The 20822-nt window shown below is 47.0% G+C and overlaps 1 pseudogene; it reads right to left on the bottom strand.

Annotated features, from left to right (window-relative positions):
- LOC124022441 overlaps nt 1–20822 on the bottom strand; it is a 69666-nt pseudogene that overhangs the window by 29028 nt on the left and 19816 nt on the right.

The raw sequence follows: 20822 nt of genomic DNA on the forward strand, positions 1-20822 counted from the left end.
CAGTGTAACGGTGTTACCACACGGTCTCTCTCTCTCTCCTCTTTTCTCATTATGTCTATATACAGTGTCTGTTACCACACTGTCTCTCTCTCTCTCTCTTTTCTCATTATGTCTATATACAGTGTAACGGTGTTACCACACGGTCTCTCTCTCTCTCCTCTTTTCTCATTATGTCTATATACAGTGTAACGGTGTTACCACACGGTCTCTCTCTCTCATTATGTCTATATACAGTGTAACGGTGTTACCACATGTCTCTCATTATGTCTATATACAGTGTAACGGTGTTACCACACTGTCTCTCTCTCTCTCCTCTTCTCATTATGTCTATATACAGTGTAACGGTGTTACCACACGGTCTCTCTCTCTCATTATGTCTATATACAGTGTAACGGTGTTACCACACGGTCTCTCTCTCTCTCCTCTTTTCTCATTATGTCTATATACAGTGTAACGGTGTTACCACACTGTCTCTCTCTCTCTCCTCTTTTCTCATTATGTCTATATACAGTGTAACGGTGTTACCACACTGTCTCTCTCTCTCTCCTCTTTTCTCATTATGTCTATATACAGTGTAACGGTGTTACCACACTGTCTCTCTCTCTCTCTCTCTTTTCTCATTATGTCTATATACAGTGTAACGGTGTTACCACACTGTCTCTCTCTCTCTCTCTCCTTTTCTCATTATGTCTATATACAGTGTAACGGTGTTACCACACTGTCTCTCTCTCTCTCTCTCTCTTTTTCTCATTATGTCTATATACAGTGTAACGGTGTTACCACACTGTCTCTCTCTCTCATTATGTCTATATACAGTGTAACGGTGTTACCACACTGTCTCTCTCTCTCTCTCTTTTCTCATTATGTCTATATACAGTGTAACGGTGTTACCACACTGTCTCTCTCTCTCTCTCTCCTCTTTTCTCATTATGTCTATATACAGTGTAACGGTGTTACCACACTGTCTCTCTCTCTCATTATGTCTATATACAGTGTAACGGTGTTACCACACTGTCTCTCTCTCTCTCCTCTTTTCTCATTATGTCTATATACAGTGTAACGGTGTTACCACACGGTCTCTCTCTCTCTCCTCTTTTCTCATTATGTCTATATACAGTGTTACCACACTCTCTCTCTCTCTCCTCTTTTCTCATTATGTCTATATACAGTGTAACGGTGTCTGTCTCTCTCTCACTCTCTCTCTCTCTCATTATGTCTATATACAGTGTAACGGTGTTACCACACTGTCTCTCTCTCTCTCTCTCTTTTCTCATTATGTCTATATACAGTGTAACGGTGTTACCACACGGTCTCTCTCTCTCTCTCTCCTCTTTTCTCATTATGTCTATATACAGTGTAACGGTGTTACCACACTGTCTCTCTCTCTCATTATGTCTATATACAGTGTAACGGTGTTACCACACGGTCTCTCTCTCTCTCCTCTTTTCTCATTATGTCTATATACAGTGTAACGGTGTTACCACACGGTCTCTCTCTCTCTCTCTTTTCTCATTATGTCTATATACAGTGTAACGGTGTTACCACACTGTCTCTCTCTCTCTCCTCTTTTCTCATTATGTCTATATACAGTGTAACGGTGTTACCACACTGTCTCTCTCTCTCTCTCTCTTTTCTCATTATGTCTATATACAGTGTAACGGTGTTACCACACTCTCTCTCTCTCCTCTTTTCTCATTATGTCTATATACAGTGTAACGGTGTTACCACACTGTCTCTCTCTCTCATTATGTCTATATACAGTGTAACGGTGTTACCACACTGTCTCTCTCTCTCTCTCTTTTCTCATTATGTCTATATACAGTGTAACGGTGTTACCACACGGTCTCTCTCTCTCATTATGTCTATATACAGTGTAACGGTGTTACCACACGGTCTCTCTCTCTCTCTTTTCTCTTTTCTCATTATGTCTATATACAGTGTAACGGTGTTACCACACGGTCTCTCTCTCTCTCCTCTTTTCTCATTATGTCTATATACAGTGTAACGGTGTTACCACACTGTCTCTCTCTCTCTCCTCTTTCTCATTATGTCTATATACAGTGTAACGGTGTTACCACACTGTCTCTCTCTCTCTCCTCTTTTCTCATTATGTCTATATACAGTGTAACGGTGTTACCACACTGTCTCTCTCTCTCTCTCTCTCTCATTATGTCTATATACAGTGTAACGGTGTTACCACACTGTCTCTCTCTCTCTCTCTTTTCTCATTATGTCTATATACAGTGTAACGGTGTTACCACACTGTCTCTCTCTCTCATTATGTCTATATACAGTGTAACGGTGTTACCACACTGTCTCTCTCTCTCTCCTCTTTTCTCATTATGTCTATATACAGTGTAACGGTGTTACCACACGGTCTCTCTCTCTCTCATTATGTCTCTTTGTCTCATTATGTCTATATACAGTGTAACGGTGTTACCACACTGTCTCTCTCTCTCATTATGTCTATATACAGTGTAACGGTGTTACCACACTGTCTCTCTCTCTCTCCTCTTTTCTCATTATGTCTATATACAGTGTAACGGTGTTACCACACTGTCTCTCTCTCTCTCCTCTTTTCTCATTATGTCTATATACAGTGTAACGGTGTTACCACACTGTCTCTCTCTCTCTCTCTTTTCTCATTATGTCTATATACAGTGTAACGGTGTTACCACACTCTCTCTCTCTCTCTCTCTTTTCTCATTATGTCTATATACAGTGTAACGGTGTTACCACACGGTCTCTCTCTCTCTCCTCTTTTCTCATGTCTATATACAGTGTAACTCTGTTACCACACTGTCTCTCTCTCTCTCCTCTTTTCTCATTATGTCTATATACAGTGTAACGGTGTTACCACACGGTCTCTCTCTCTCATCTACAGTGTAACGGTGTTACCACACGGTCTCTCTCTCTCTCCTCTTTTCTCATTATGTCTATATACAGTGTAACTGTTACCACACGGTCTCTCTCTCTCTCCTCTTTTCTCATTATGTCTATATACAGTGTAACGGTGTTACCACACTGTCTCTCTCTCTCTCCTCTTTTCTCATTATGTCTATATACAGTGTAACGGTGTTACCACACTGTCTCTCTCTCTCTCCTCTTTTCTCATTATGTCTATATACAGTGTAACGGTGTTACCACACTGTCTCTCTCTCTCTCTCTCCTCTTTTCTCATTATGTCTATATACAGTGTAACGGTGTTACCACACTGTCTCTCTCTCTCTCCTCTTTTCTCATTATGTCTATATACAGTGTAACGGTGTTACCACACTGTCTCTCTCTCTCATTATGTCTATATACAGTGTAACGGTGTTACCACACTGTCTCTCTCTCTCTCCTCTTTTCTCATTATGTCTATATACAGTGTAACGGTGTTACCACACGGTCTCTCTCTCTCTTCTCTTTTCTCATTATGTCTATATACAGTGTAACGGTGTTACCACACTGTCTCTCTCATTATGTCTATATACAGTGTAACGGTGTTACCACACTGTCTCTCTCTCTCTCCTCTTTTCTCATTATGTCTATATACAGTGTAACGGTGTTACCACACTGTCTCTCTCTCTCTCCTCTTTTCTCATTATGTCTATATACAGTGTAACGGTGTTACCACACGGTCTCTCTCTCTCATTATGTCTATATGTCTATATACAGTGTAACGGTGTTACCACACTGTCTCTCTCTCTCATTATGTCTATATACAGTGTAACGGTGTTACCACACTGTCTCTCTCTCTCTCCTCTTTTCTCATTATGTCTATATACAGTGTAACGGTGTTACCACACTGTCTCTCTCTCTCTCCTCTTTTCTCATTATGTCTATATACAGTGTAACGGTGTTACCACACTGTCTCTCTCTCTCATTATGTCTATATACAGTGTAACGGTGTTACCACACGGTCTCTCTCTCTCTCCTCTTTTCTCATTATGTCTATATACAGTGTAACGGTGTTACCACACGGTCTCTCTCTCTCTCCTCTTTTCTCATTATGTCTATATACAGTGTAACGGTGTTACCACACGGTCTCTCTCTCTCTCCTCTTTTCTCATTATGTCTATATACAGTGTAACGGTGTTACCACACTGTCTCTCTCTCTCTCCTCTTTTCTCATTATGTCTATATACAGTGTAACGGTGTTACCACACGGTCTCTCTCTCTCTCCTCTTTTCTCATTATGTCTATATACAGTGTAACGGTGTTACCACACGGTCTCTCTCTCTCATTATGTCTATATACAGTGTAACGGTGTTACCACACTGTCTCTCTCTCTCTCCTCTTTTCTCATTATGTCTATATACAGTGTAACGGTGTTACCACACGGTCTCTCTCTCTCATTATGTCTATATACAGTGTAACGGTGTTACCACACGGTCTCTCTCTCTCTCCTCTTTTCTCATTATGTCTATATACAGTGTAACGGTGTTACCACACGGTCTCTCTCTCTCTCCTCTTTTCTCATTATGTCTATATACAGTGTAACGGTGTTACCACACTGTCTCTCTCTCTCTCCTCTTTTCTCATTATGTCTATATACAGTGTAACGGTGTTACCACACTGTCTCTCTCTCTCTCCTCTTTTCTCATTATGTCTATATACAGTGTAACGGTGTTACCACACTGTCTCTCTCTCTCTCTCTCCTCTTTTCTCATTATGTCTATATACAGTGTAACGGTGTTACCACACTGTCTCTCTCTCTCTCCTCTTTTCTCATTATGTCTATATACAGTGTAACGGTGTTACCACACTGTCTCTCTCTCTCATTATGTCTATATACAGTGTAACGGTGTTACCACACTGTCTCTCTCTCTCTCTCTTTCTCATTATGTCTATATACAGTGTAACGGTGTTACCACACTCTCTCTCTCTCTCTTCTCTTTTCTCATTATGTCTATATACAGTGTAACGGTGTTACCACACTGTCTCTCTCTCTCTCATTATGTCTATATACAGTGTAACGGTGTTACCACACTGTCTCTCTCTCTCTCCTCTTTTCTCATTATGTCTATATACAGTGTAACGGTGTTACCACACTGTCTCTCTCTCTCTCCTCTTTTCTCATTATGTCTATATACAGTGTAACGGTGTTACCACACTGTCTCTCTCTCTCTCCTCTTTTCTCATTATGTCTATATACAGTGTAACGGTGTTACCACACTGTCTCTCTCTCTCTCCTCTTTTCTCATTATGTCTATATACAGTGTAACGGTGTTACCACACGGTCTCTCTCTCTCATTATGTCTATATACAGTGTAACGGTGTTACCACACTGTCTCTTCTCTCTCTCTCTCTCTTTTCTCATTATGTCTATATACAGTGTAACGGTGTTACCACACGGTCTCTCTCTCTCATTATGTCTATATACAGTGTAACGGTGTTACCACACGGTCTCTCTCTCTCTCCTCTTTTCTCATTATGTCTATATACAGTGTAACGGTGTTACCACACGGTCTCTCTCTCTCTCCTCTTTTCTCATTATGTCTATATACAGTGTAACGGTGTTACCACACTGTCTCTCTCTCTCTCCTCTTTTCTCATTATGTCTATATACAGTGTAACGGTGTTACCACACTGTCTCTCTCTCTCTCCTCTTTTCTCATTATGTCTATATACAGTGTAACGGTGTTACCACACTGTCTCTCTCTCTCTCTCTCCTCTTTTCTCATTATGTCTATATACAGTGTAACGGTGTTACCACACTGTCTCTCTCTCTCTCTCTCTCTTTCTCATTATGTCTATATACAGTGTAACGGTGTTACCACACTGTCTCTCTCTCTCATTATGTCTATATACAGTGTAACGGTGTTACCACACTGTCTCTCTCTCTCTCCTCTTTTCTCATTATGTCTATATACAGTGTAACGGTGTTACCACACGGTCTCTCTCTCTCTTCTCTTTTCTCATTATGTCTATATACAGTGTAACGGTGTTACCACACTGTCTCTCTCTCTCATTATGTCTATATACAGTGTAACGGTGTTACCACACTGTCTCTCTCTCTCTCCTCTTTTCTCATTATGTCTATATACAGTGTAACGGTGTTACCACACACTCTCTCTCTCTCCTCTTTTCTCATTATGTCTATATACAGTGTAACGGTGTTACCACACTGTCTCTCTCTCTCTTTTCTCATTATGTCTATATACAGTGTAACGGTGTTACCACACTGTCTCTCTCTCTCATTATGTCTATATACAGTGTAACGGTGTTACCACACTGTCTCTCTCTCTCTCCTCTTTTCTCATTATGTCTATATACAGTGTAACGGTGTTACCACACTGTCTCTCTCTCTCTCCTCTTTTCTCATTATGTCTATATACAGTGTAACGGTGTTACCACACTGTCTCTCTCTCTCATTATGTCTATATACAGTGTAACGGTCTTACCACACTGTCTCTCTCTCTCTCTCTCTTTTCTCATTATGTCTATATACAGTGTAACGGTGTTACCACACTCTCTCTCTCTCTCCTCTTTTCTCATTATGTCTATATACAGTGTAACGGTGTTACCACACTGTCTCTCTCTCTCTCCTCTTTTCTCATTATGTCTATATACAGTGTAACTATATACAGGTGTTACCACACTGTCTCTCTCTCTCTCCTCTTTTCTCATTATGTCTATATACAGTGTAACGGTGTTACCACACTGTCTCTCTCTCTCTCCTCTTTTCTCATTATGTCTATATACAGTGTAACGGTGTTACCACACTGTCTCTCTCTCTCATTATGTCTATATACAGTGTAACGGTGTTACCACACTGTCTCTCTCTCTCTCTCTTTTCTCATTATGTCTATATACAGTGTAACGGTGTTACCACACTGTCTCTCTCTCTCTTATGTCTATATACAGTGTAACGGTGTTACCACACGGTCTCTCTCTCTCTCCTCTTTTCTCATTATGTCTATATACAGTGTAACGGTGTTACCACACTGTCTCTCTCTCTCTCCTCTTTTCTCATTATGTCTATATACAGTGTAACGGTGTTACCACACTGTCTCTCTCTCTCTCCTCTTTCTCATTATGTCTATATACAGTGTAACGGTGTTACCACACTGTCTCTCTCTCTCTCCTCTTTTCTCATTATGTCTATATACAGTGTAACGGTGTTACCACACGGTCTCTCTCTCTCTCTCTCTTTTTTCTCATTATGTCTATATACAGTGTAACGGTGTTACCACACTGTCTCTCTCTCTCATTATGTCTATATACAGTGTAACGGTGTTACCACACTGTCTCTCTCTCTCTCCTCTTTTCTCATTATGTCTATATACAGTGTAACGGTGTTACCACACGGTCTCTCTCTCTCTCCTCTCTCATTCTCTCTATTATGTCTATATACAGTGTAACGGTGTTACCACACATGTCTATATACAGTGTAACGGTGTTACCACACTCTCTCTCTCTCTCACTGTCTCTCTCTTTTTCTCATTATGTCTATATACAGTGTAACGGTGTTACCACACTGTCTCTCTCTCTCTCATTATGTCTATATACAGTGTAACGGTGTTACCACACTGTCTCTCTCTCTCTCCTCTTTTCTCTCATTATGTCTATATACAGTGTAACGGTGTTACCACACTGTCTCTCTCTCTCTCCTCTTTTCTCATTATGTCTATATACAGTGTAACGGTGTTACCACACGGTCTCTCTCTCTCTCCTCTTTTCTCATTATGTCTATATACAGTGTAACGGTGTTACCACACGGTCTCTCTCTCTCTCTCTTTTTTTCTCATTATGTCTATATACAGTGTAACGGTGTTACCACACGTCTCTCTCCACACTCTCTCTTTTCTCATTATGTCTATATACAGTGTAACGGTGTTACCACACTGTCTCTCTCTCTCTCCTCTTTTCTCATTATGTCTATATACAGTGTAACGGTGTTACCACACTGTCTCTCTCTCTCTCCTCTTTTCTCATTATGTCTATATACAGTGTAACGGTGTTACCACACGGTCTCTCTCTCATTATGTCTATATACAGTGTCTCCACACTCTCTCTCTCTCTCTCTCTTTTCTCATTATGTCTATATACAGTGTAACGGTGTTACCACACTGTCTCTCTCTCTCCTCTTTTCTCATTATTATGTCTATATACAGTGTAACGGTGTTACCACACGGTCTCTCTCTCTCTCTCTTTTCTCATTATGTCTATATACAGTGTAACGGTGTTACCACACTGTCTCTCTCTCTCTCTCTTTTCTCATTATGTCTATATACAGTGTAACGGTGTTACCACACTGTCTCTCTCTCTCTCCTCTTTTCTCATTATGTCTATATACAGTGTAACGGTGTTACCACACTGTCTCTCTCTCTCATTATGTCTTTTCTCATTATGTCTATATACAGTGTAACGGTGTTACCACACTGTCTCTCTCTCTCTCCTCTTTTCTCATTATGTCTATATACAGTGTAACGGTGTTACCACACGGTCTCTCTCTCTCTCCTCTTTTTCTCATTATGTCTATATACAGTGTAACGGTGTTACCACTACTGTCTCTCTCTCTCTCTCCTCTTTTCTCATTATGTCTATATACAGTGTAACACCACACTGTCTCTCTCTCTCTCCTCTTTTCTCATTATGTCTATATACAGTGTAACGGTGTTACCACACTGTCTCTCTCTCTCTCTCTTTCTCATTATGTCTATATACAGTGTAACGGTGTTACCACACTGTCTCTCTCTCTCATTATGTCTATATACAGTGTAACGGTGTTACCACACTGTCTCTCTCTCTCTCCTCTTTTCTCATTATGTCTATATACAGTGTAACGGTGTTACCACACTGTCTCTCTCTCTCTCCTCTTTTCTCATTATGTCTATATACAGTGTAACGGTGTTACCACACTGTCTCTCTCTCTCTCCTCTTTTCTCATTATGTCTATATACAGTGTAACGGTGTTACCACACTGTCTCTCTCTCTCATTATGTCTATATACAGTGTAACGGTGTTACCACACTGTCTCTCTCTCTCTCTCTTTTCTCATTATGTCTATATACAGTGTAACGGTGTTACCACACGTCTCTCTCTCTCTCCTCTTTTCTCATTATGTCTATATACAGTGTAACGGTGTTACCACACGGTCTCTCTCTCTCTCCTCTTTTCTCATTATGTCTATATACAGTGTAACGGTGTTACCACACTGTCTCTCTCTCTCTCCTCTTTTCTCATTATGTCTATATACAGTGTAACGGTGTTACCACACTGTCTCTCTCTCTCTCCTCTTTTCTCATTATGTCTATATACAGTGTAACGGTGTTACCACACTGTCTCTCTCTCTCTCCTCTTTTCTCATTATGTCTATATACAGTGTAACGGTGTTACCACACGGTCTCTCTCTCTCATTATGTCTATATACAGTGTAACGGTGTTACCACACGGTCTCTCTCTCTCTCCTCTTTTCTCATTATGTCTATATACAGTGTAACGGTGTTACCACACGGTCTCTCTCTCTCTCCTCTTTTCTCATTATGTCTATATACAGTGTAACGGTGTTACCACACGGTCTCTCTCTCTCTCTCTCCTCTTTTCTCATTATGTCTATATACAGTGTAACGGTGTTACCACACTGTCTCTCTCTCTCTCTCTCTCTTTTCTCATTATGTCTATATACAGTGTAACGGTGTTACCACACTGTCTCTCTCTCTCTCCTCTTTTCTCATTATGTCTATATACAGTGTAACAGTGTTACCACACTGTCTCTCTCTCTCATTATGTCTATATACAGTGTAACGGTGTTACCACACTGTCTCTCTCTCGTTCCTCTTTTCTCAGCCCTCTGAAACCCTTCCTCCCCCTTTCTGTTTTCACTCTGTCGTCTCTTTCTCACACTCCCCCACTAGAAGAAAGAGACACATTCCTGCAGCTTTGTGAGGACGTCAATATTGACTTTCTCTGTGTGTCACAACTCTGTGTGTGTGACAACTGACTGACAACGTAACACTGCTCTGCATATTACAATCAACAATCTAGGTTTGCTCTATTTCTCCCTCCCTCCCTCCCTCCCTCCGGCTGTGGCCTGATTGTGATAAATCTCTGCTAGTTGCTGAGTTGTTCCTTTGTCCGTCCCTCCCCTCCTTCCCTCTGACAGTGTCTGTGTCTGGCTGGCTATGTCTACCCCGCCAAACTCCCTAAATGTAGGTCTCTCTTGCTCCCCAACCCCCTAAGATCCTCCTTGACAAAAACCTCAAGACAGACCGAGACGGAGCACTACAATGATGACTGTGGCTTCTGCTTTTGTCTTCCTTCTACCCCCCACTCCCTACTATCCAGAAATCCCTTCACCCCCATGCATGTATCCCTCGACCTCCCCTCCTCCACCCCTAACCTTCTACTCCCCAAAAACAACCCCCCTACCTGCCTCACTGCTCCCCCAGCTCAGACCCTGTTGTCCTGGGCTGGCCACTGCAGAGGGTGGCATTGTGTTGCTAATGCCGACTAGGCCTCAATGCAGCCACAAAGGTTGCCGTGGAAACGCTTGGGCGCACACAATAGAGCCCGGGATGGGCCCCCAGAACACAGGAGTCCTGGGAAACCCAAAGACAGAGAGACAGAGCGAAGGAAGAGTTGGAGGGGGTGGGCGAGTGCAGGGTAGAGGGGGAAGAGAGTGACGGTGGGAGGACTCCTCCCCTCCCTCCATCCCCTCATTCCTCCCCTCCCGCCATCCCTCCATCCCCTCATTCCTCCCCTCCCTTCATCCCCTCATTCCTCCCCTCCATCCCCTCATTCCTCCCCTCCCTCCCTCCATCCCCTCATTCCTCCCCTCCCTCCATCCCCTCATTCCTCCCCTCCATCCCTCCATCCCCTCATTCCTCCCCTCCATCCCCTCATTCCTCCCCTCCCTCCCCTCATTCCTCCCCTCCCTCCTCCCCTCCCTCCCTCCATCCCCTCATTCCTCCCCTCCCTCCATCGCCTCATTCCTCCACAACCACTCCTTTCTTTCTGGACCCCAGATGGTCATCTATCAGAGGGGCTGCTGGGAGAGTTAGATGCGTCCTCCCTCTCACAAGTAGACACAGTCCCACATCGACTGACCCGTAAAGACTCACTTCCAAAGCATCCAAAGAGTTGAAGAATGTAGCCATCTCAACAACACGGTATTTCCATAATGGAAGACCAAGTAGAACCAGATGAGATCATCCAGAATCATTCAGTCATTACAACAACTCAACCAAAACCATCTCACTCACCGTGGCAACCACTGAGTGTTTGTGTGTATCAGTTACATCAGTGTGTGTGTGTTTGTGAGTGTATGTTATTGTGTGTGTGTCACTCACCCAGAGGCAATGAGGGCTTGTGACTGGGCCATGGCTATGCGTTGCAGGGCGGGCCGGCTAAGCCCAGCCAGACTGGACCGCTGGGGCAGGGGGACAGAGCACGCCGCCGAGCGCTGGGGAGCCATGGGCCGCGGCGACGGGGACGGCACGGGAGAGGGCGGTGACGTCACGGCGGTCGCCGGGGTGACGAGCGTGGCCGTAGGCACCGGTTGACTCGTGGAGGAGGGAGAGGGGGGCGGCACGGACGGACGGCGGCCCTGATTGGAGGAGGGCGGCTGAGGGGGCGGGAGGGAGGGAGGAGGGGGTCGGTTGGAGATGGAGAGGGTGCCCGTTTGGGCGCTGAGGAGAGAGAGGGAGCGGGCGAAGAGGGCAGCATTCCGTCGCGGTGAGGACTGGTTCCGGGATATGGAGAGTCCGTGAGGTAAGGTTTTGGAGTACGCAGATCTAGCGGGGGAGCTCCTGAGTTGGCCCCGTCCCAGGGTGGCAGATTTGGGGCTGGGTGGTTTACTCTGAGGTTTACTCGGCCGGTGGCCCAACTTGTGCGTCGATGACCTCACTGTGCTCTGCTTCACACTAAAGACCAGCATGCACTGCTGGCAGGAGCACGGCTGCCCGGCGAGGGACTGCATGGTCGCCTGCCCGCCGCTTGTGTACACAGCGCGTCCGTTTATGCCCGACACCCCAACACCCAGTAACGCTCCAGTCGGACCCGATCCTCCACCTCCGTTCCTGGGTACCGGTCCTGACACTAGTGGGTAGGCCACGTCGGACCTCCGCTGTATCCTGCGTTGTCTCTGGGTCTGCCTGTTGACCTGGGTCATGCCCTGCAGGTCCACCAGGTAGCAGAAGCCCAGCGGCGCCAGGTCCAGCCAGGGCTGCTTGCGGTCCCGGGCCGTCTGGATGGCGATGCCGACCTCCGTGTCGTACTGGGTCCAGGAGCCCGTGTCGTTCTCCCACTCCCACAGCCAACCCTGGCCCGGCGCCGACGTGGGATCGTAGAAGCTACGGCGCACCGGCCGGATCATACCTGCAGGGGGAGATGTGGGGTTAGTACGACTATCAATCAATCAAATGTATTTTTCCAATGGCAGTTGTCACAAAGGGCTTCACAGTAAACTAGTCTAGACACTAAAGAGCAAGCAGAAGCACGGTGGACAGGACGAAGGCCCTGGATGGAAGAAACCTTGAGAGGAACCAGGAATGCATGACTACATCATGAAAAGAGTAGGAAATGGTACGAACATTGTCGTTTCAGTGTGGAGAGGTTGAAACAGGAACGGAAATGCACTGGGGAACACTTTCGTATGGTTTTAATTGACAAGCTAGATTCTCCCCACAGAAATGAAAGTTAACATGAGCTCTTACACACATTCACACATCCTCTGACCTGAACTCATCTAACTCAAATGACCTGAACTCAACCCCAACTCAAATGACCCGAACTCAACCCCAACTCAAATGACCTGAACTCAACCCCAACTCAAATGACCTGAACTCAACCCCAACTCAAATGACCTGAACTCAACCCCAACTCAAATGACCTCAACCCCAACTCAAATGACCCGAACTCAACCCCAACTCAAATGACCTGAACTCAACCCCAACTCAAATGACCTGAAACTCAAATGACCATAACTCAAATTAAAGTATTTCCAAATGCAGTCAGCCAAAGACAAAGACACTCTTAATGACCAACAGTAATACAGTTGTTTAGTGAAGCGAATAGTTGTCAAAATTCCATTTGAAATGCATATTGGTTTATGATGAATCGATAGTGGTAACCATAGAGATGTTTAATAGGTTTACAATCAACCAAACCAGCAGGCCTAGTATGGCACCACACATCGGTGCCAAACCGAGGAGGATCAAGAACCGTCCAATCAGAGACGAGCTTGGTAACCAGGGGCAACGTGTGGCACGACCATTCAGCCAATGCCATGGTAGAGAGAAGAGGGACCCACACTGAGGCCTGGCCGAGACAGACTGGGACACACAGACATCAAAAGAGGTGCCTGAATGCAGCAGGCCTAGCAATGTTTGTTAGAGGCACACAGTCAAGGGTATTGTGTGTGTGAGAGAGACCCTTTGAATTGAGAGAGAGAGAGAGACCCTTTGAATTGAGAGAGAGAGACCCTTTGAATTGAGAGAGGGAGAGAGAGAGAGAGAGAGACCCTTTGAATTGAGAGAGAGACCCTTTGAATTGAGAGAGAGACCCTTTGAATTGAGAGAGAGAGAGACCCTTTGAATTGAGAGAGAGAGAGAGACCATTTGAATTGAGAGAGAGAGAGACCCTTTGAATTGAGAGAGAGAGAGAGACCCTTTGAATTGAGAGAGAGAGAGACCCTTTGAATTGAGAGAGAGAGAGAGACCTTTTGAATTGAGAGAGACCCTTTGAATTGAGAGAGAGAGACCCTTTGAATTGAGAGAGAGAGAGACCCTTTGAATTGAGAGAGAGAGAGACCCTTTGAATTGAGAGAGAGACCCTTTGAATTGAGAGAGAGAGACCCTTTGAATTGAGAGAGAGAGACCCTTTGAATTGAGAGAGAGAGAGACCCTTTGAATTGAGAGAGAGAGAGAGACCCTTTGAATTGAGAGAGAGACCCTTTGAATTGAGAGAGAGACCCTTTGAATTGAGAGAGAGACCCTTTGAATTGAGAGAGAGAGACCCTTTGAATTGAGAGAGAGACCCTTGAGAGAGAGACCCTTTGAATTGAGAGAGAGACCCTTTGAATTGAGAGAGAGACCCTTTGAATTGAGAGAGAGAGAGAGACCCTTTGAATTGAGAGAGAAAGAGAGACCCTTTGAATTGAGAGAGAGACCCTTTGAATTGAGAGAGAGAGAGAGACCCTTTGAATTGAGAGAGAGAGAGACCCTTTGAATTGAGAGAGAGACCCTTTGAATTGAGAGAGAGACCCTTTGAATTGAGAGAGAGACCCTTTGAATTGAGAGAGAGAGACCCTTTGAATTGAGAGAGAGAGAGAGACCCTTTGAATTGAGAGAGAGAGAGACCCTTTGAATTGAGAGAGAGAGAGACCCTTTGAATTGAGAGAGAGAGACCCTTTGAATTGAGAGAGAGAGAGAGAGAGAGACCCTTTGAATTGAGAGAGAGAGAGAGACCCTTTGAATTGAGAGAGAGAGAGACCCTTTGAATTGAGAGAGAGAGAGACCCTTTGAATTGAGAGAGAGAGACCCTTTGAATTGAGAGAGATAGAGACCCTTTGAATTGAGAGAGAGAGAGAGAGAGAGAGAGACCCTTTGAATTGGGAGAGAGACCCTTTGAATTGAGAGAGAGAGAGACCCTTTGAATTGAGAGAGAGAGACCCTTTGAATTGAGAGAGAGAGAGAGAGACCCTTTGAATTGAGAGAGAGAGAGACCCTTTGAATTGAGAGAGAGAGAGAGAGAGAGAGAGACCCTTTGAATTGAGAGAGAGAGAGAGAGACCCTTTGAATTGAGAGAGAGAGAGAGACCCTTTGAATTGAGAGAGACCCTTTGAATTGAGAGAGAGAGACCCTTTGAATTGAGAGAGAGAGAGACCCTTTGAATTGAGAGAGAGAGAGAGACCCTTTGAATTGAGAGAGAGAGAGAGCGAGAGAGACCCATTGAATTGAGAGAGACCCTTTGAATTGAATTGAGAGGGGGAGAGAGAGAGAGAGAGAGAGAGAGAGAGAGAGAGAGAGAGAGAGAGGGAGAGAGACCCTTTGAATTGAGAGAGACCCATTGAATTTAATTGAGAGAGAGAGAGAGAGAGAGAGAGAGAGAGAGAGAGAGAGAGAGAGAGAGAGAGAGAGAGAGAGAGAGAGAGAGAGAGAGAGACCTTTTGAATTGGATTGAGAGAGAAAGTGAGGGAGAAAGAGATAAAAAGTGTGTGTGTGTGTGTGTGTATATGGGGGGGGGGGACTAAAGGCTGAGCCGGGATACAATGTTTCTAAAAGAGGAATGAGCACTTGACCCCAGGAGTAGCATGTGAGATTCAGTAGACTGTAGAGGAAACAGGCCTCTTTCATTTCCATAGAAACAAAGGCCAGCTCTCACAAAGACAAACCACTAGCTGGGATGAGGACAGTCACGGGTGGACTGGATTCTGATAGAAACCTCTAGTGATGGATGACCTTTGAAGAGAAACATACGGGTCGTACTTCAGCCCACCTCTTCCCTGGCCAGAAGGATAAACTCCAGGCCCCTCGTCTTAATATTTCACTCTCTCTACCGTTTGCAGAGCGCCGTTCACAACGCGCACGTAAGACAAGACGGAGACTAGTGTCGCCGTCGACACAATCATTGGTTCTGATTAGCTGAATGGATTGTGGTGACGAGACAAGACAGCCGTGTGCCCCCCCCCCTTCGAGTTTCCGTCCTGTGATAGACCCCGGCCACGTCAATGTCCTTCAATCACCTTCTATAGTCTCTACTGAAGACAGAGAGGGCTGTGTTCATTAGGCACCAACCGGACGATAAGGGACTGAAACAGGGAGGGACTACCTGAACGGGTGTGTGCCCGGATGAACAGGGCCGAAGCTCATCACAGGGGTGCAGCCAGAGGGAGAACAACTATCCACCCTGTCAGTGTGTCTGCGGACGCTCCTCTCTTTGAAGGGAGGGAAAACACTGTTCTCCTTTGATCTGAGGGATAATATCCACCTCTCTGGCCCCTTCACTGTCTTTCACCAAGGCCACTGGGGAGAGGGCAGGTTGAGGGGGTTGTTGGGGGTGTGTGTGTGTGTGTGTGTGTGTGTGTGTGTGTGTGTGTGTGTGTGTGTGTGTGTGTGTGTGTGTGTGTGTGTGTGTGTGTGTGTGTGTGTGTTTGTTTGAGTGAGTGGGGGTATAGTGGCTCATGGAATGTCAGGTGTGTGTGTGTTTTGGTTTGGGTGGGGGGTGGTTGGGTGAGCAAGTCAGGTGTGTGTGTGTGTGTCTACAGGGGGTTGAAGGTGACTTAATAACAGGTTGCTGTGAAGGTAAACAGTGGCCAGCTGGGGTACCACCTACTGAGCACAGGAGGCTGGTTGCACCTTAATTGGGGAGGACAGACTCGTGGTAATGACTGGAACAGAATCAGTGGAATGGTATTAAATACATCTAACACATGGTTTCCAGGTGGTTGATGCCATTCCGTTTGCTCCGTTCTGGACATTATTCTGAGCCGTCCTCCCCTCAGCAGCCTCCATCACTACTGAGGGACTGTTCCAGCTCGCCCCCTGAGCCTTCTAGTTCCACAAAGGTTCCTTGTTGAGAACCAGTTCTTAGAACATGTCGCCACAGATTACGTTACCCTCCAAATCCACTACGCTCAGGTTATCCAAAGTTCCCAAATGAATATGGACTCATTTTAACGGTGGATCGTAAAACTCTCCCAACTCATTCTGTTTGTTTTCCCTTCTGTCTTTTTATTTACAGGGGAAGACACACTGAGACCTCGGCCTCTTTTACAAAGGTGTCCTGTATATACAACATCAATATACACATTACACCCATCTCCACCTCTTCAACACCTAGTTAACTATAATCCCAGGTGTTAGTATTGTAATCTGGAGCCTGTCTCTGATGAGTCTCCTAGGGGTGGTAGGGGAGGAGAGATGTCTTTGATGAGCCTCCTAGGGGTGGTAGGGGAGGAGAGATGTCTTTGATGAGCCTCCCAGGGGTGGTAGGGGAGCTGTCTCTGATGAGTCTCCTAGGGGTGGTAGGGGAGGAGAGATGTCTTTGATGAGTCTCCTAGGGGTGGTAGGGGAGCTGTCTCTGATGAGTCTCCTAGGGGTGGTAGGGGAGGTGTCTCTGATGAGTCTCCTAGGGGTGGTAGGGGAGGTGTCTCTGATGAGTCTCCTAGGGGTGGTAGGGGAGGAGAGGTGTCTCTGATGAGTCTCCTAGGGGTGGTAGGGGAGGTGTCTCTGATGAGTCTCCTAGGGGTGGTAGGGGAGGAGAGATGTCTCTGATGAGTCTCCTAGGGGTGGTAGGGGAGGAGAGGTGTCTCTGATGAGTCTCCTAGGGGTGGTAGGGGAGGAGAGATGTCTCTGATGAGTCCCATAGGGGTGGTAGGGGAGGAGAGGTGTCTCTGATGAGTCTCCTAGGGGTGGTAGGGGAGGAGAGATGTCTCTGATGAGTCTCCTAGGGGTGGTAGGGGAGGAGAGATGTCTCTGATGAGTCTCCTAGGGGTGGTAGGGGAGGAGAGATGTCTCTGATGAGTCCCCTAGGGGTGGTAGGGGAGGAGAGATGTCTCTGATGAGTCCCCTAGGGGTGGTAGGGTAGGAGAGATGTCTCTGATGAGTCTCCTAGGTGTGGTAGGGGAGGAGAGGTGTCTTTGATGAGTCTCCTAGGGGTGGTAGGGGAGGAGAGATGTCTTTGATGAGTCTCCTAGGGGTAGGGGAGGAGAGATGTCTTTGATGAGTCTCCTAGGGGTAGGGGAGGAGAGATGCTGGATGTCATAAGGTGAATGCACCAATTTGTAAGTCGCTCTGGATAAGAGCGTCTGCTAAATGACTTAAATGTAAATGTAAATGTAGGGGAGGAGAGATGTCTCTGATGAGTCTCCTAGGGGTGGTAGAGGAGGAGAGGTGTCTCTGATGAGTCTTCTAGGGGTGGTAGGGGAGGAGGTGTCTCTGATGAGTCTCCTAGGGGTGGTAGGGGAGGAGAGGTGTCTCTGATGAGTCTCCTAGGGGTGGTAGGGGAGGAGAGGTGTCTCTGATGAGTTTCCTAGGGGTGGTAGGGGAGGAGAGGTGTCTCTGATGAGTCTCCTAGGGGTGGTAGGGGAGGAGAGGTGTCTCTGATGAGTTTCCTAGGGGTGGTAGGGGAGGAGAGGTGTCTCTGATGAGTCTCCTAGGGGTGGTAGGGGAGGAGAGGTGTCTCTGATGAGTCTCCTAGGGGTGGTAGGGGAGGAGAGGTGTCTCTGATGAGTCTCCTAGGGGTGGTAGGGGAGGAGAGGTGTCTCTGATGAGTCTCCTAGGGGTGGTAGGGGAGGAGAGGTGTATCTGATGAGTCTCCTAGGGGTGGTAGGGGAGGAGAGGTGTCTCTGATGAGTCTCCTAGGGGTGGTAGTGGAGGAGAGATGTCTCTGATGAGTCTCCTAGGGGTAGGAGAGGTGTCTCTGATGAGTCCCCTAGGGGTAGGGGTAGGGATGGAGAGGTGTCTCTGATGAGTCTCCTAGGGGTAGGGGAGGAGAGGTGTCTCTGATGAGTCCCCTAGGGGTAGGGGAGGAGAGGTGTCTCTGATGAGTCCCCTAGGGGTAGGGGAGGAGAGGTGTCTCTGATGAGTCTCCTAGGGGTAGGGTAGGAGTCTCTGATGAGTCTCCTAGGGGTAGGGGAGGAGAGGTGTCTCTGATGAGTCTCCTAGGGGTAGGGGAGGAGAGGTGTCTCTGATGAGTCTCCTAGGGGTAGGGGAGGAGAGGTGTCTCTGATGAGTCTCCTAGGGGTAGGGGAGGAGAGGTGTCTCTGATGAGTCTCCTAGGGGTAGGAGAGGTGTCTCTGATGAGTCTCCTAGGGGTAGGGGAGGAGAGGTGTCTCTGATGAGTCTCCTAGGGGTAGGGGAGGAGAGGTGTCTCTGATGAGTCTCCTAGGGGTAGGGGAGGAGTCTCTGATGAGTCTCCTAGGGGTAGGGGAGGAGAGGTGTCTCTGATGAGTCTCCTAGGGGTAGGGTAGGAGTCTCTGATGAGTCTCCTAGGGGTAGGGTAGGAGTCTCTGATGAGTCTCCTAGGGGTATGGGAGGAGAGGTGTCTCTGATGAGTCTCCTAGGGGTAGGGGAGGAGAGGTGTCTCTGATGAGTCTCCTAGGGGTAGGGGAGGAGAGGTGTCTCTGATGAGTCTCCTAGGGGTAGGGGAGGAGAGGTGTCTCTGATGAGTCTCCTAGGGGTAGGGGAGGAGAGGTGTCTCTGATGAGTCTCCTAGGGGTAGGGGTAGGGGAGGAGAGGTGTCTCTGATGAGTCTCCTAGGGGTAGGGGAGGTGTCTCTGATGAGTCTCCTAGGGGTAGGGGAGGAGAGGTGTCTCTGATGAGTCTCCTAGGGGTAGGGGAGGAGAGGTGTCTCTGATGAGTCTCCTAGGGGTAGGGGAGGAGAGATGTCTCTGATGAGTCTCCTAGGGGTAGGGGAGGAGAGGTGTCTCTGATGAGTCTCCTAGGGGTAGGGGAGGAGAGGTGTCTCTGATGAGTCTCCTAGGGGTAGTGGAGGAGAGGTGTCTCTGATGAGTCTCCTAGGGGTAGGGGAGGAGAGGTGTCTCTGATGAGTCTCCTAGGGGTAGGGGAGGAGAGGTGTCTGATGAGTCTCCTAGGGGTGGTAGGGGAGGAGAGGTGTCTCTGATGAGTCTCCTAGGGGTAGGGGAGGAGAGGTGTCTGATGAGTCTCCTAGGGGTAGGGGAGGAGAGGTGTCTCTGATGAGTCTCCTAGGGGTAGGGGAGGAGAGGTGTCTCTGATGAGTCTCCTAGGGGTAGGGGAGGAGAGGTGTCTCTGATGAGTCTCCTAGGGGTAGGGGAGGAGAGGTGTCTCTGATGAGTCTCCTAGGGGTAGGGGAGGAGAGGTGTCTCTGATGAGTCTCCTAGGGGTAGGGGAGGAGAGGTGTCTCTGATGAGTCTCCTAGGGGTAGGGGAGGAGAGGTGTCTCTGATGAGTCTCCTAGGGGTAGGGGAGGAGAGGTGTCTCTGATGAGTCTCCTAGGGGTAGGGGAGGAGAGGTGTCTCTGATGAGTCTCCTAGGGGTAGGGTAGGAGTCTCTGATGAGTCTCCTAGGGGTAGGGGAGGAGAGGTGTCTCTGATGAGTCTCCTAGGGGTAGGGGAGGAGAGGTGTCTCTGATGAGTCTCCTAGGGGTAGGGGAGGAGAGGTGTCTCTGATGAGTCTCCTAGGGGTAGGGTAGGGTCTCTGATGAGTCTCCTAGGGGTAGGGGAGGAGAGGTGTCTCTGATGAGTCTCCTAGGGGTAGGGGAGGAGAGGTGTCTCTGATGAGTCTCCTAGGGGTAGGGGAGGAGAGGTGTCTCTGATGAGTCTCCTAGGGGTAGGGGAGGAGAGGTGTCTCTGATGAGTCTCCTAGGGGTAGGGGAGGAGAGGTGTCTCTGATGAGTCTCCTAGGGGTAGGGGAGGAGAGGTGTCTCTGATGAGTCTCCTAGGGGTAGGGGAGGAGAGGTGTCTCTGATGAGTCTCCTAGGGGTAGGGGAGGAGAGGTGTCTCTGATGAGTCTCCTAGGGGTAGGGGAAGCTCGCTGGTGATAATGACCATGGCTGTTCATTAACCTGCTCTTCAACTATTACATGGTGGACGTGGTAAACTGACTGAATGGCAGATGAGACAGAGGAGTACAGTAAGATCCTATTGGAATAAAACACCTGATTTATGATGAAGTCGCTTTCCCATGAGGGTGATATGGAAACTGTTGATCAGACAACGTCACTGTGGTTGGCCTCTTCCTCCCAACATTACTCTTTCAACAGATGGCCGTTCCTCTTCCTCCCACCGTTACTCAATCAACAGTCTGTACTGGTCAGTTAGTGTGTGTGAGAGAACCGGAGTGTGTGTGTTGACAGGAGGGGTGAAGCAGAGGGGAACAATAGGTTCCAGATGGACAGTCTATCCACCTGTCT

This window comes from Oncorhynchus gorbuscha, unplaced genomic scaffold, assembly GCF_021184085.1.
Source record: "Oncorhynchus gorbuscha isolate QuinsamMale2020 ecotype Even-year unplaced genomic scaffold, OgorEven_v1.0 Un_scaffold_1391, whole genome shotgun sequence".
NCBI lineage: Eukaryota > Metazoa > Chordata > Actinopteri > Salmoniformes > Salmonidae > Oncorhynchus > Oncorhynchus gorbuscha.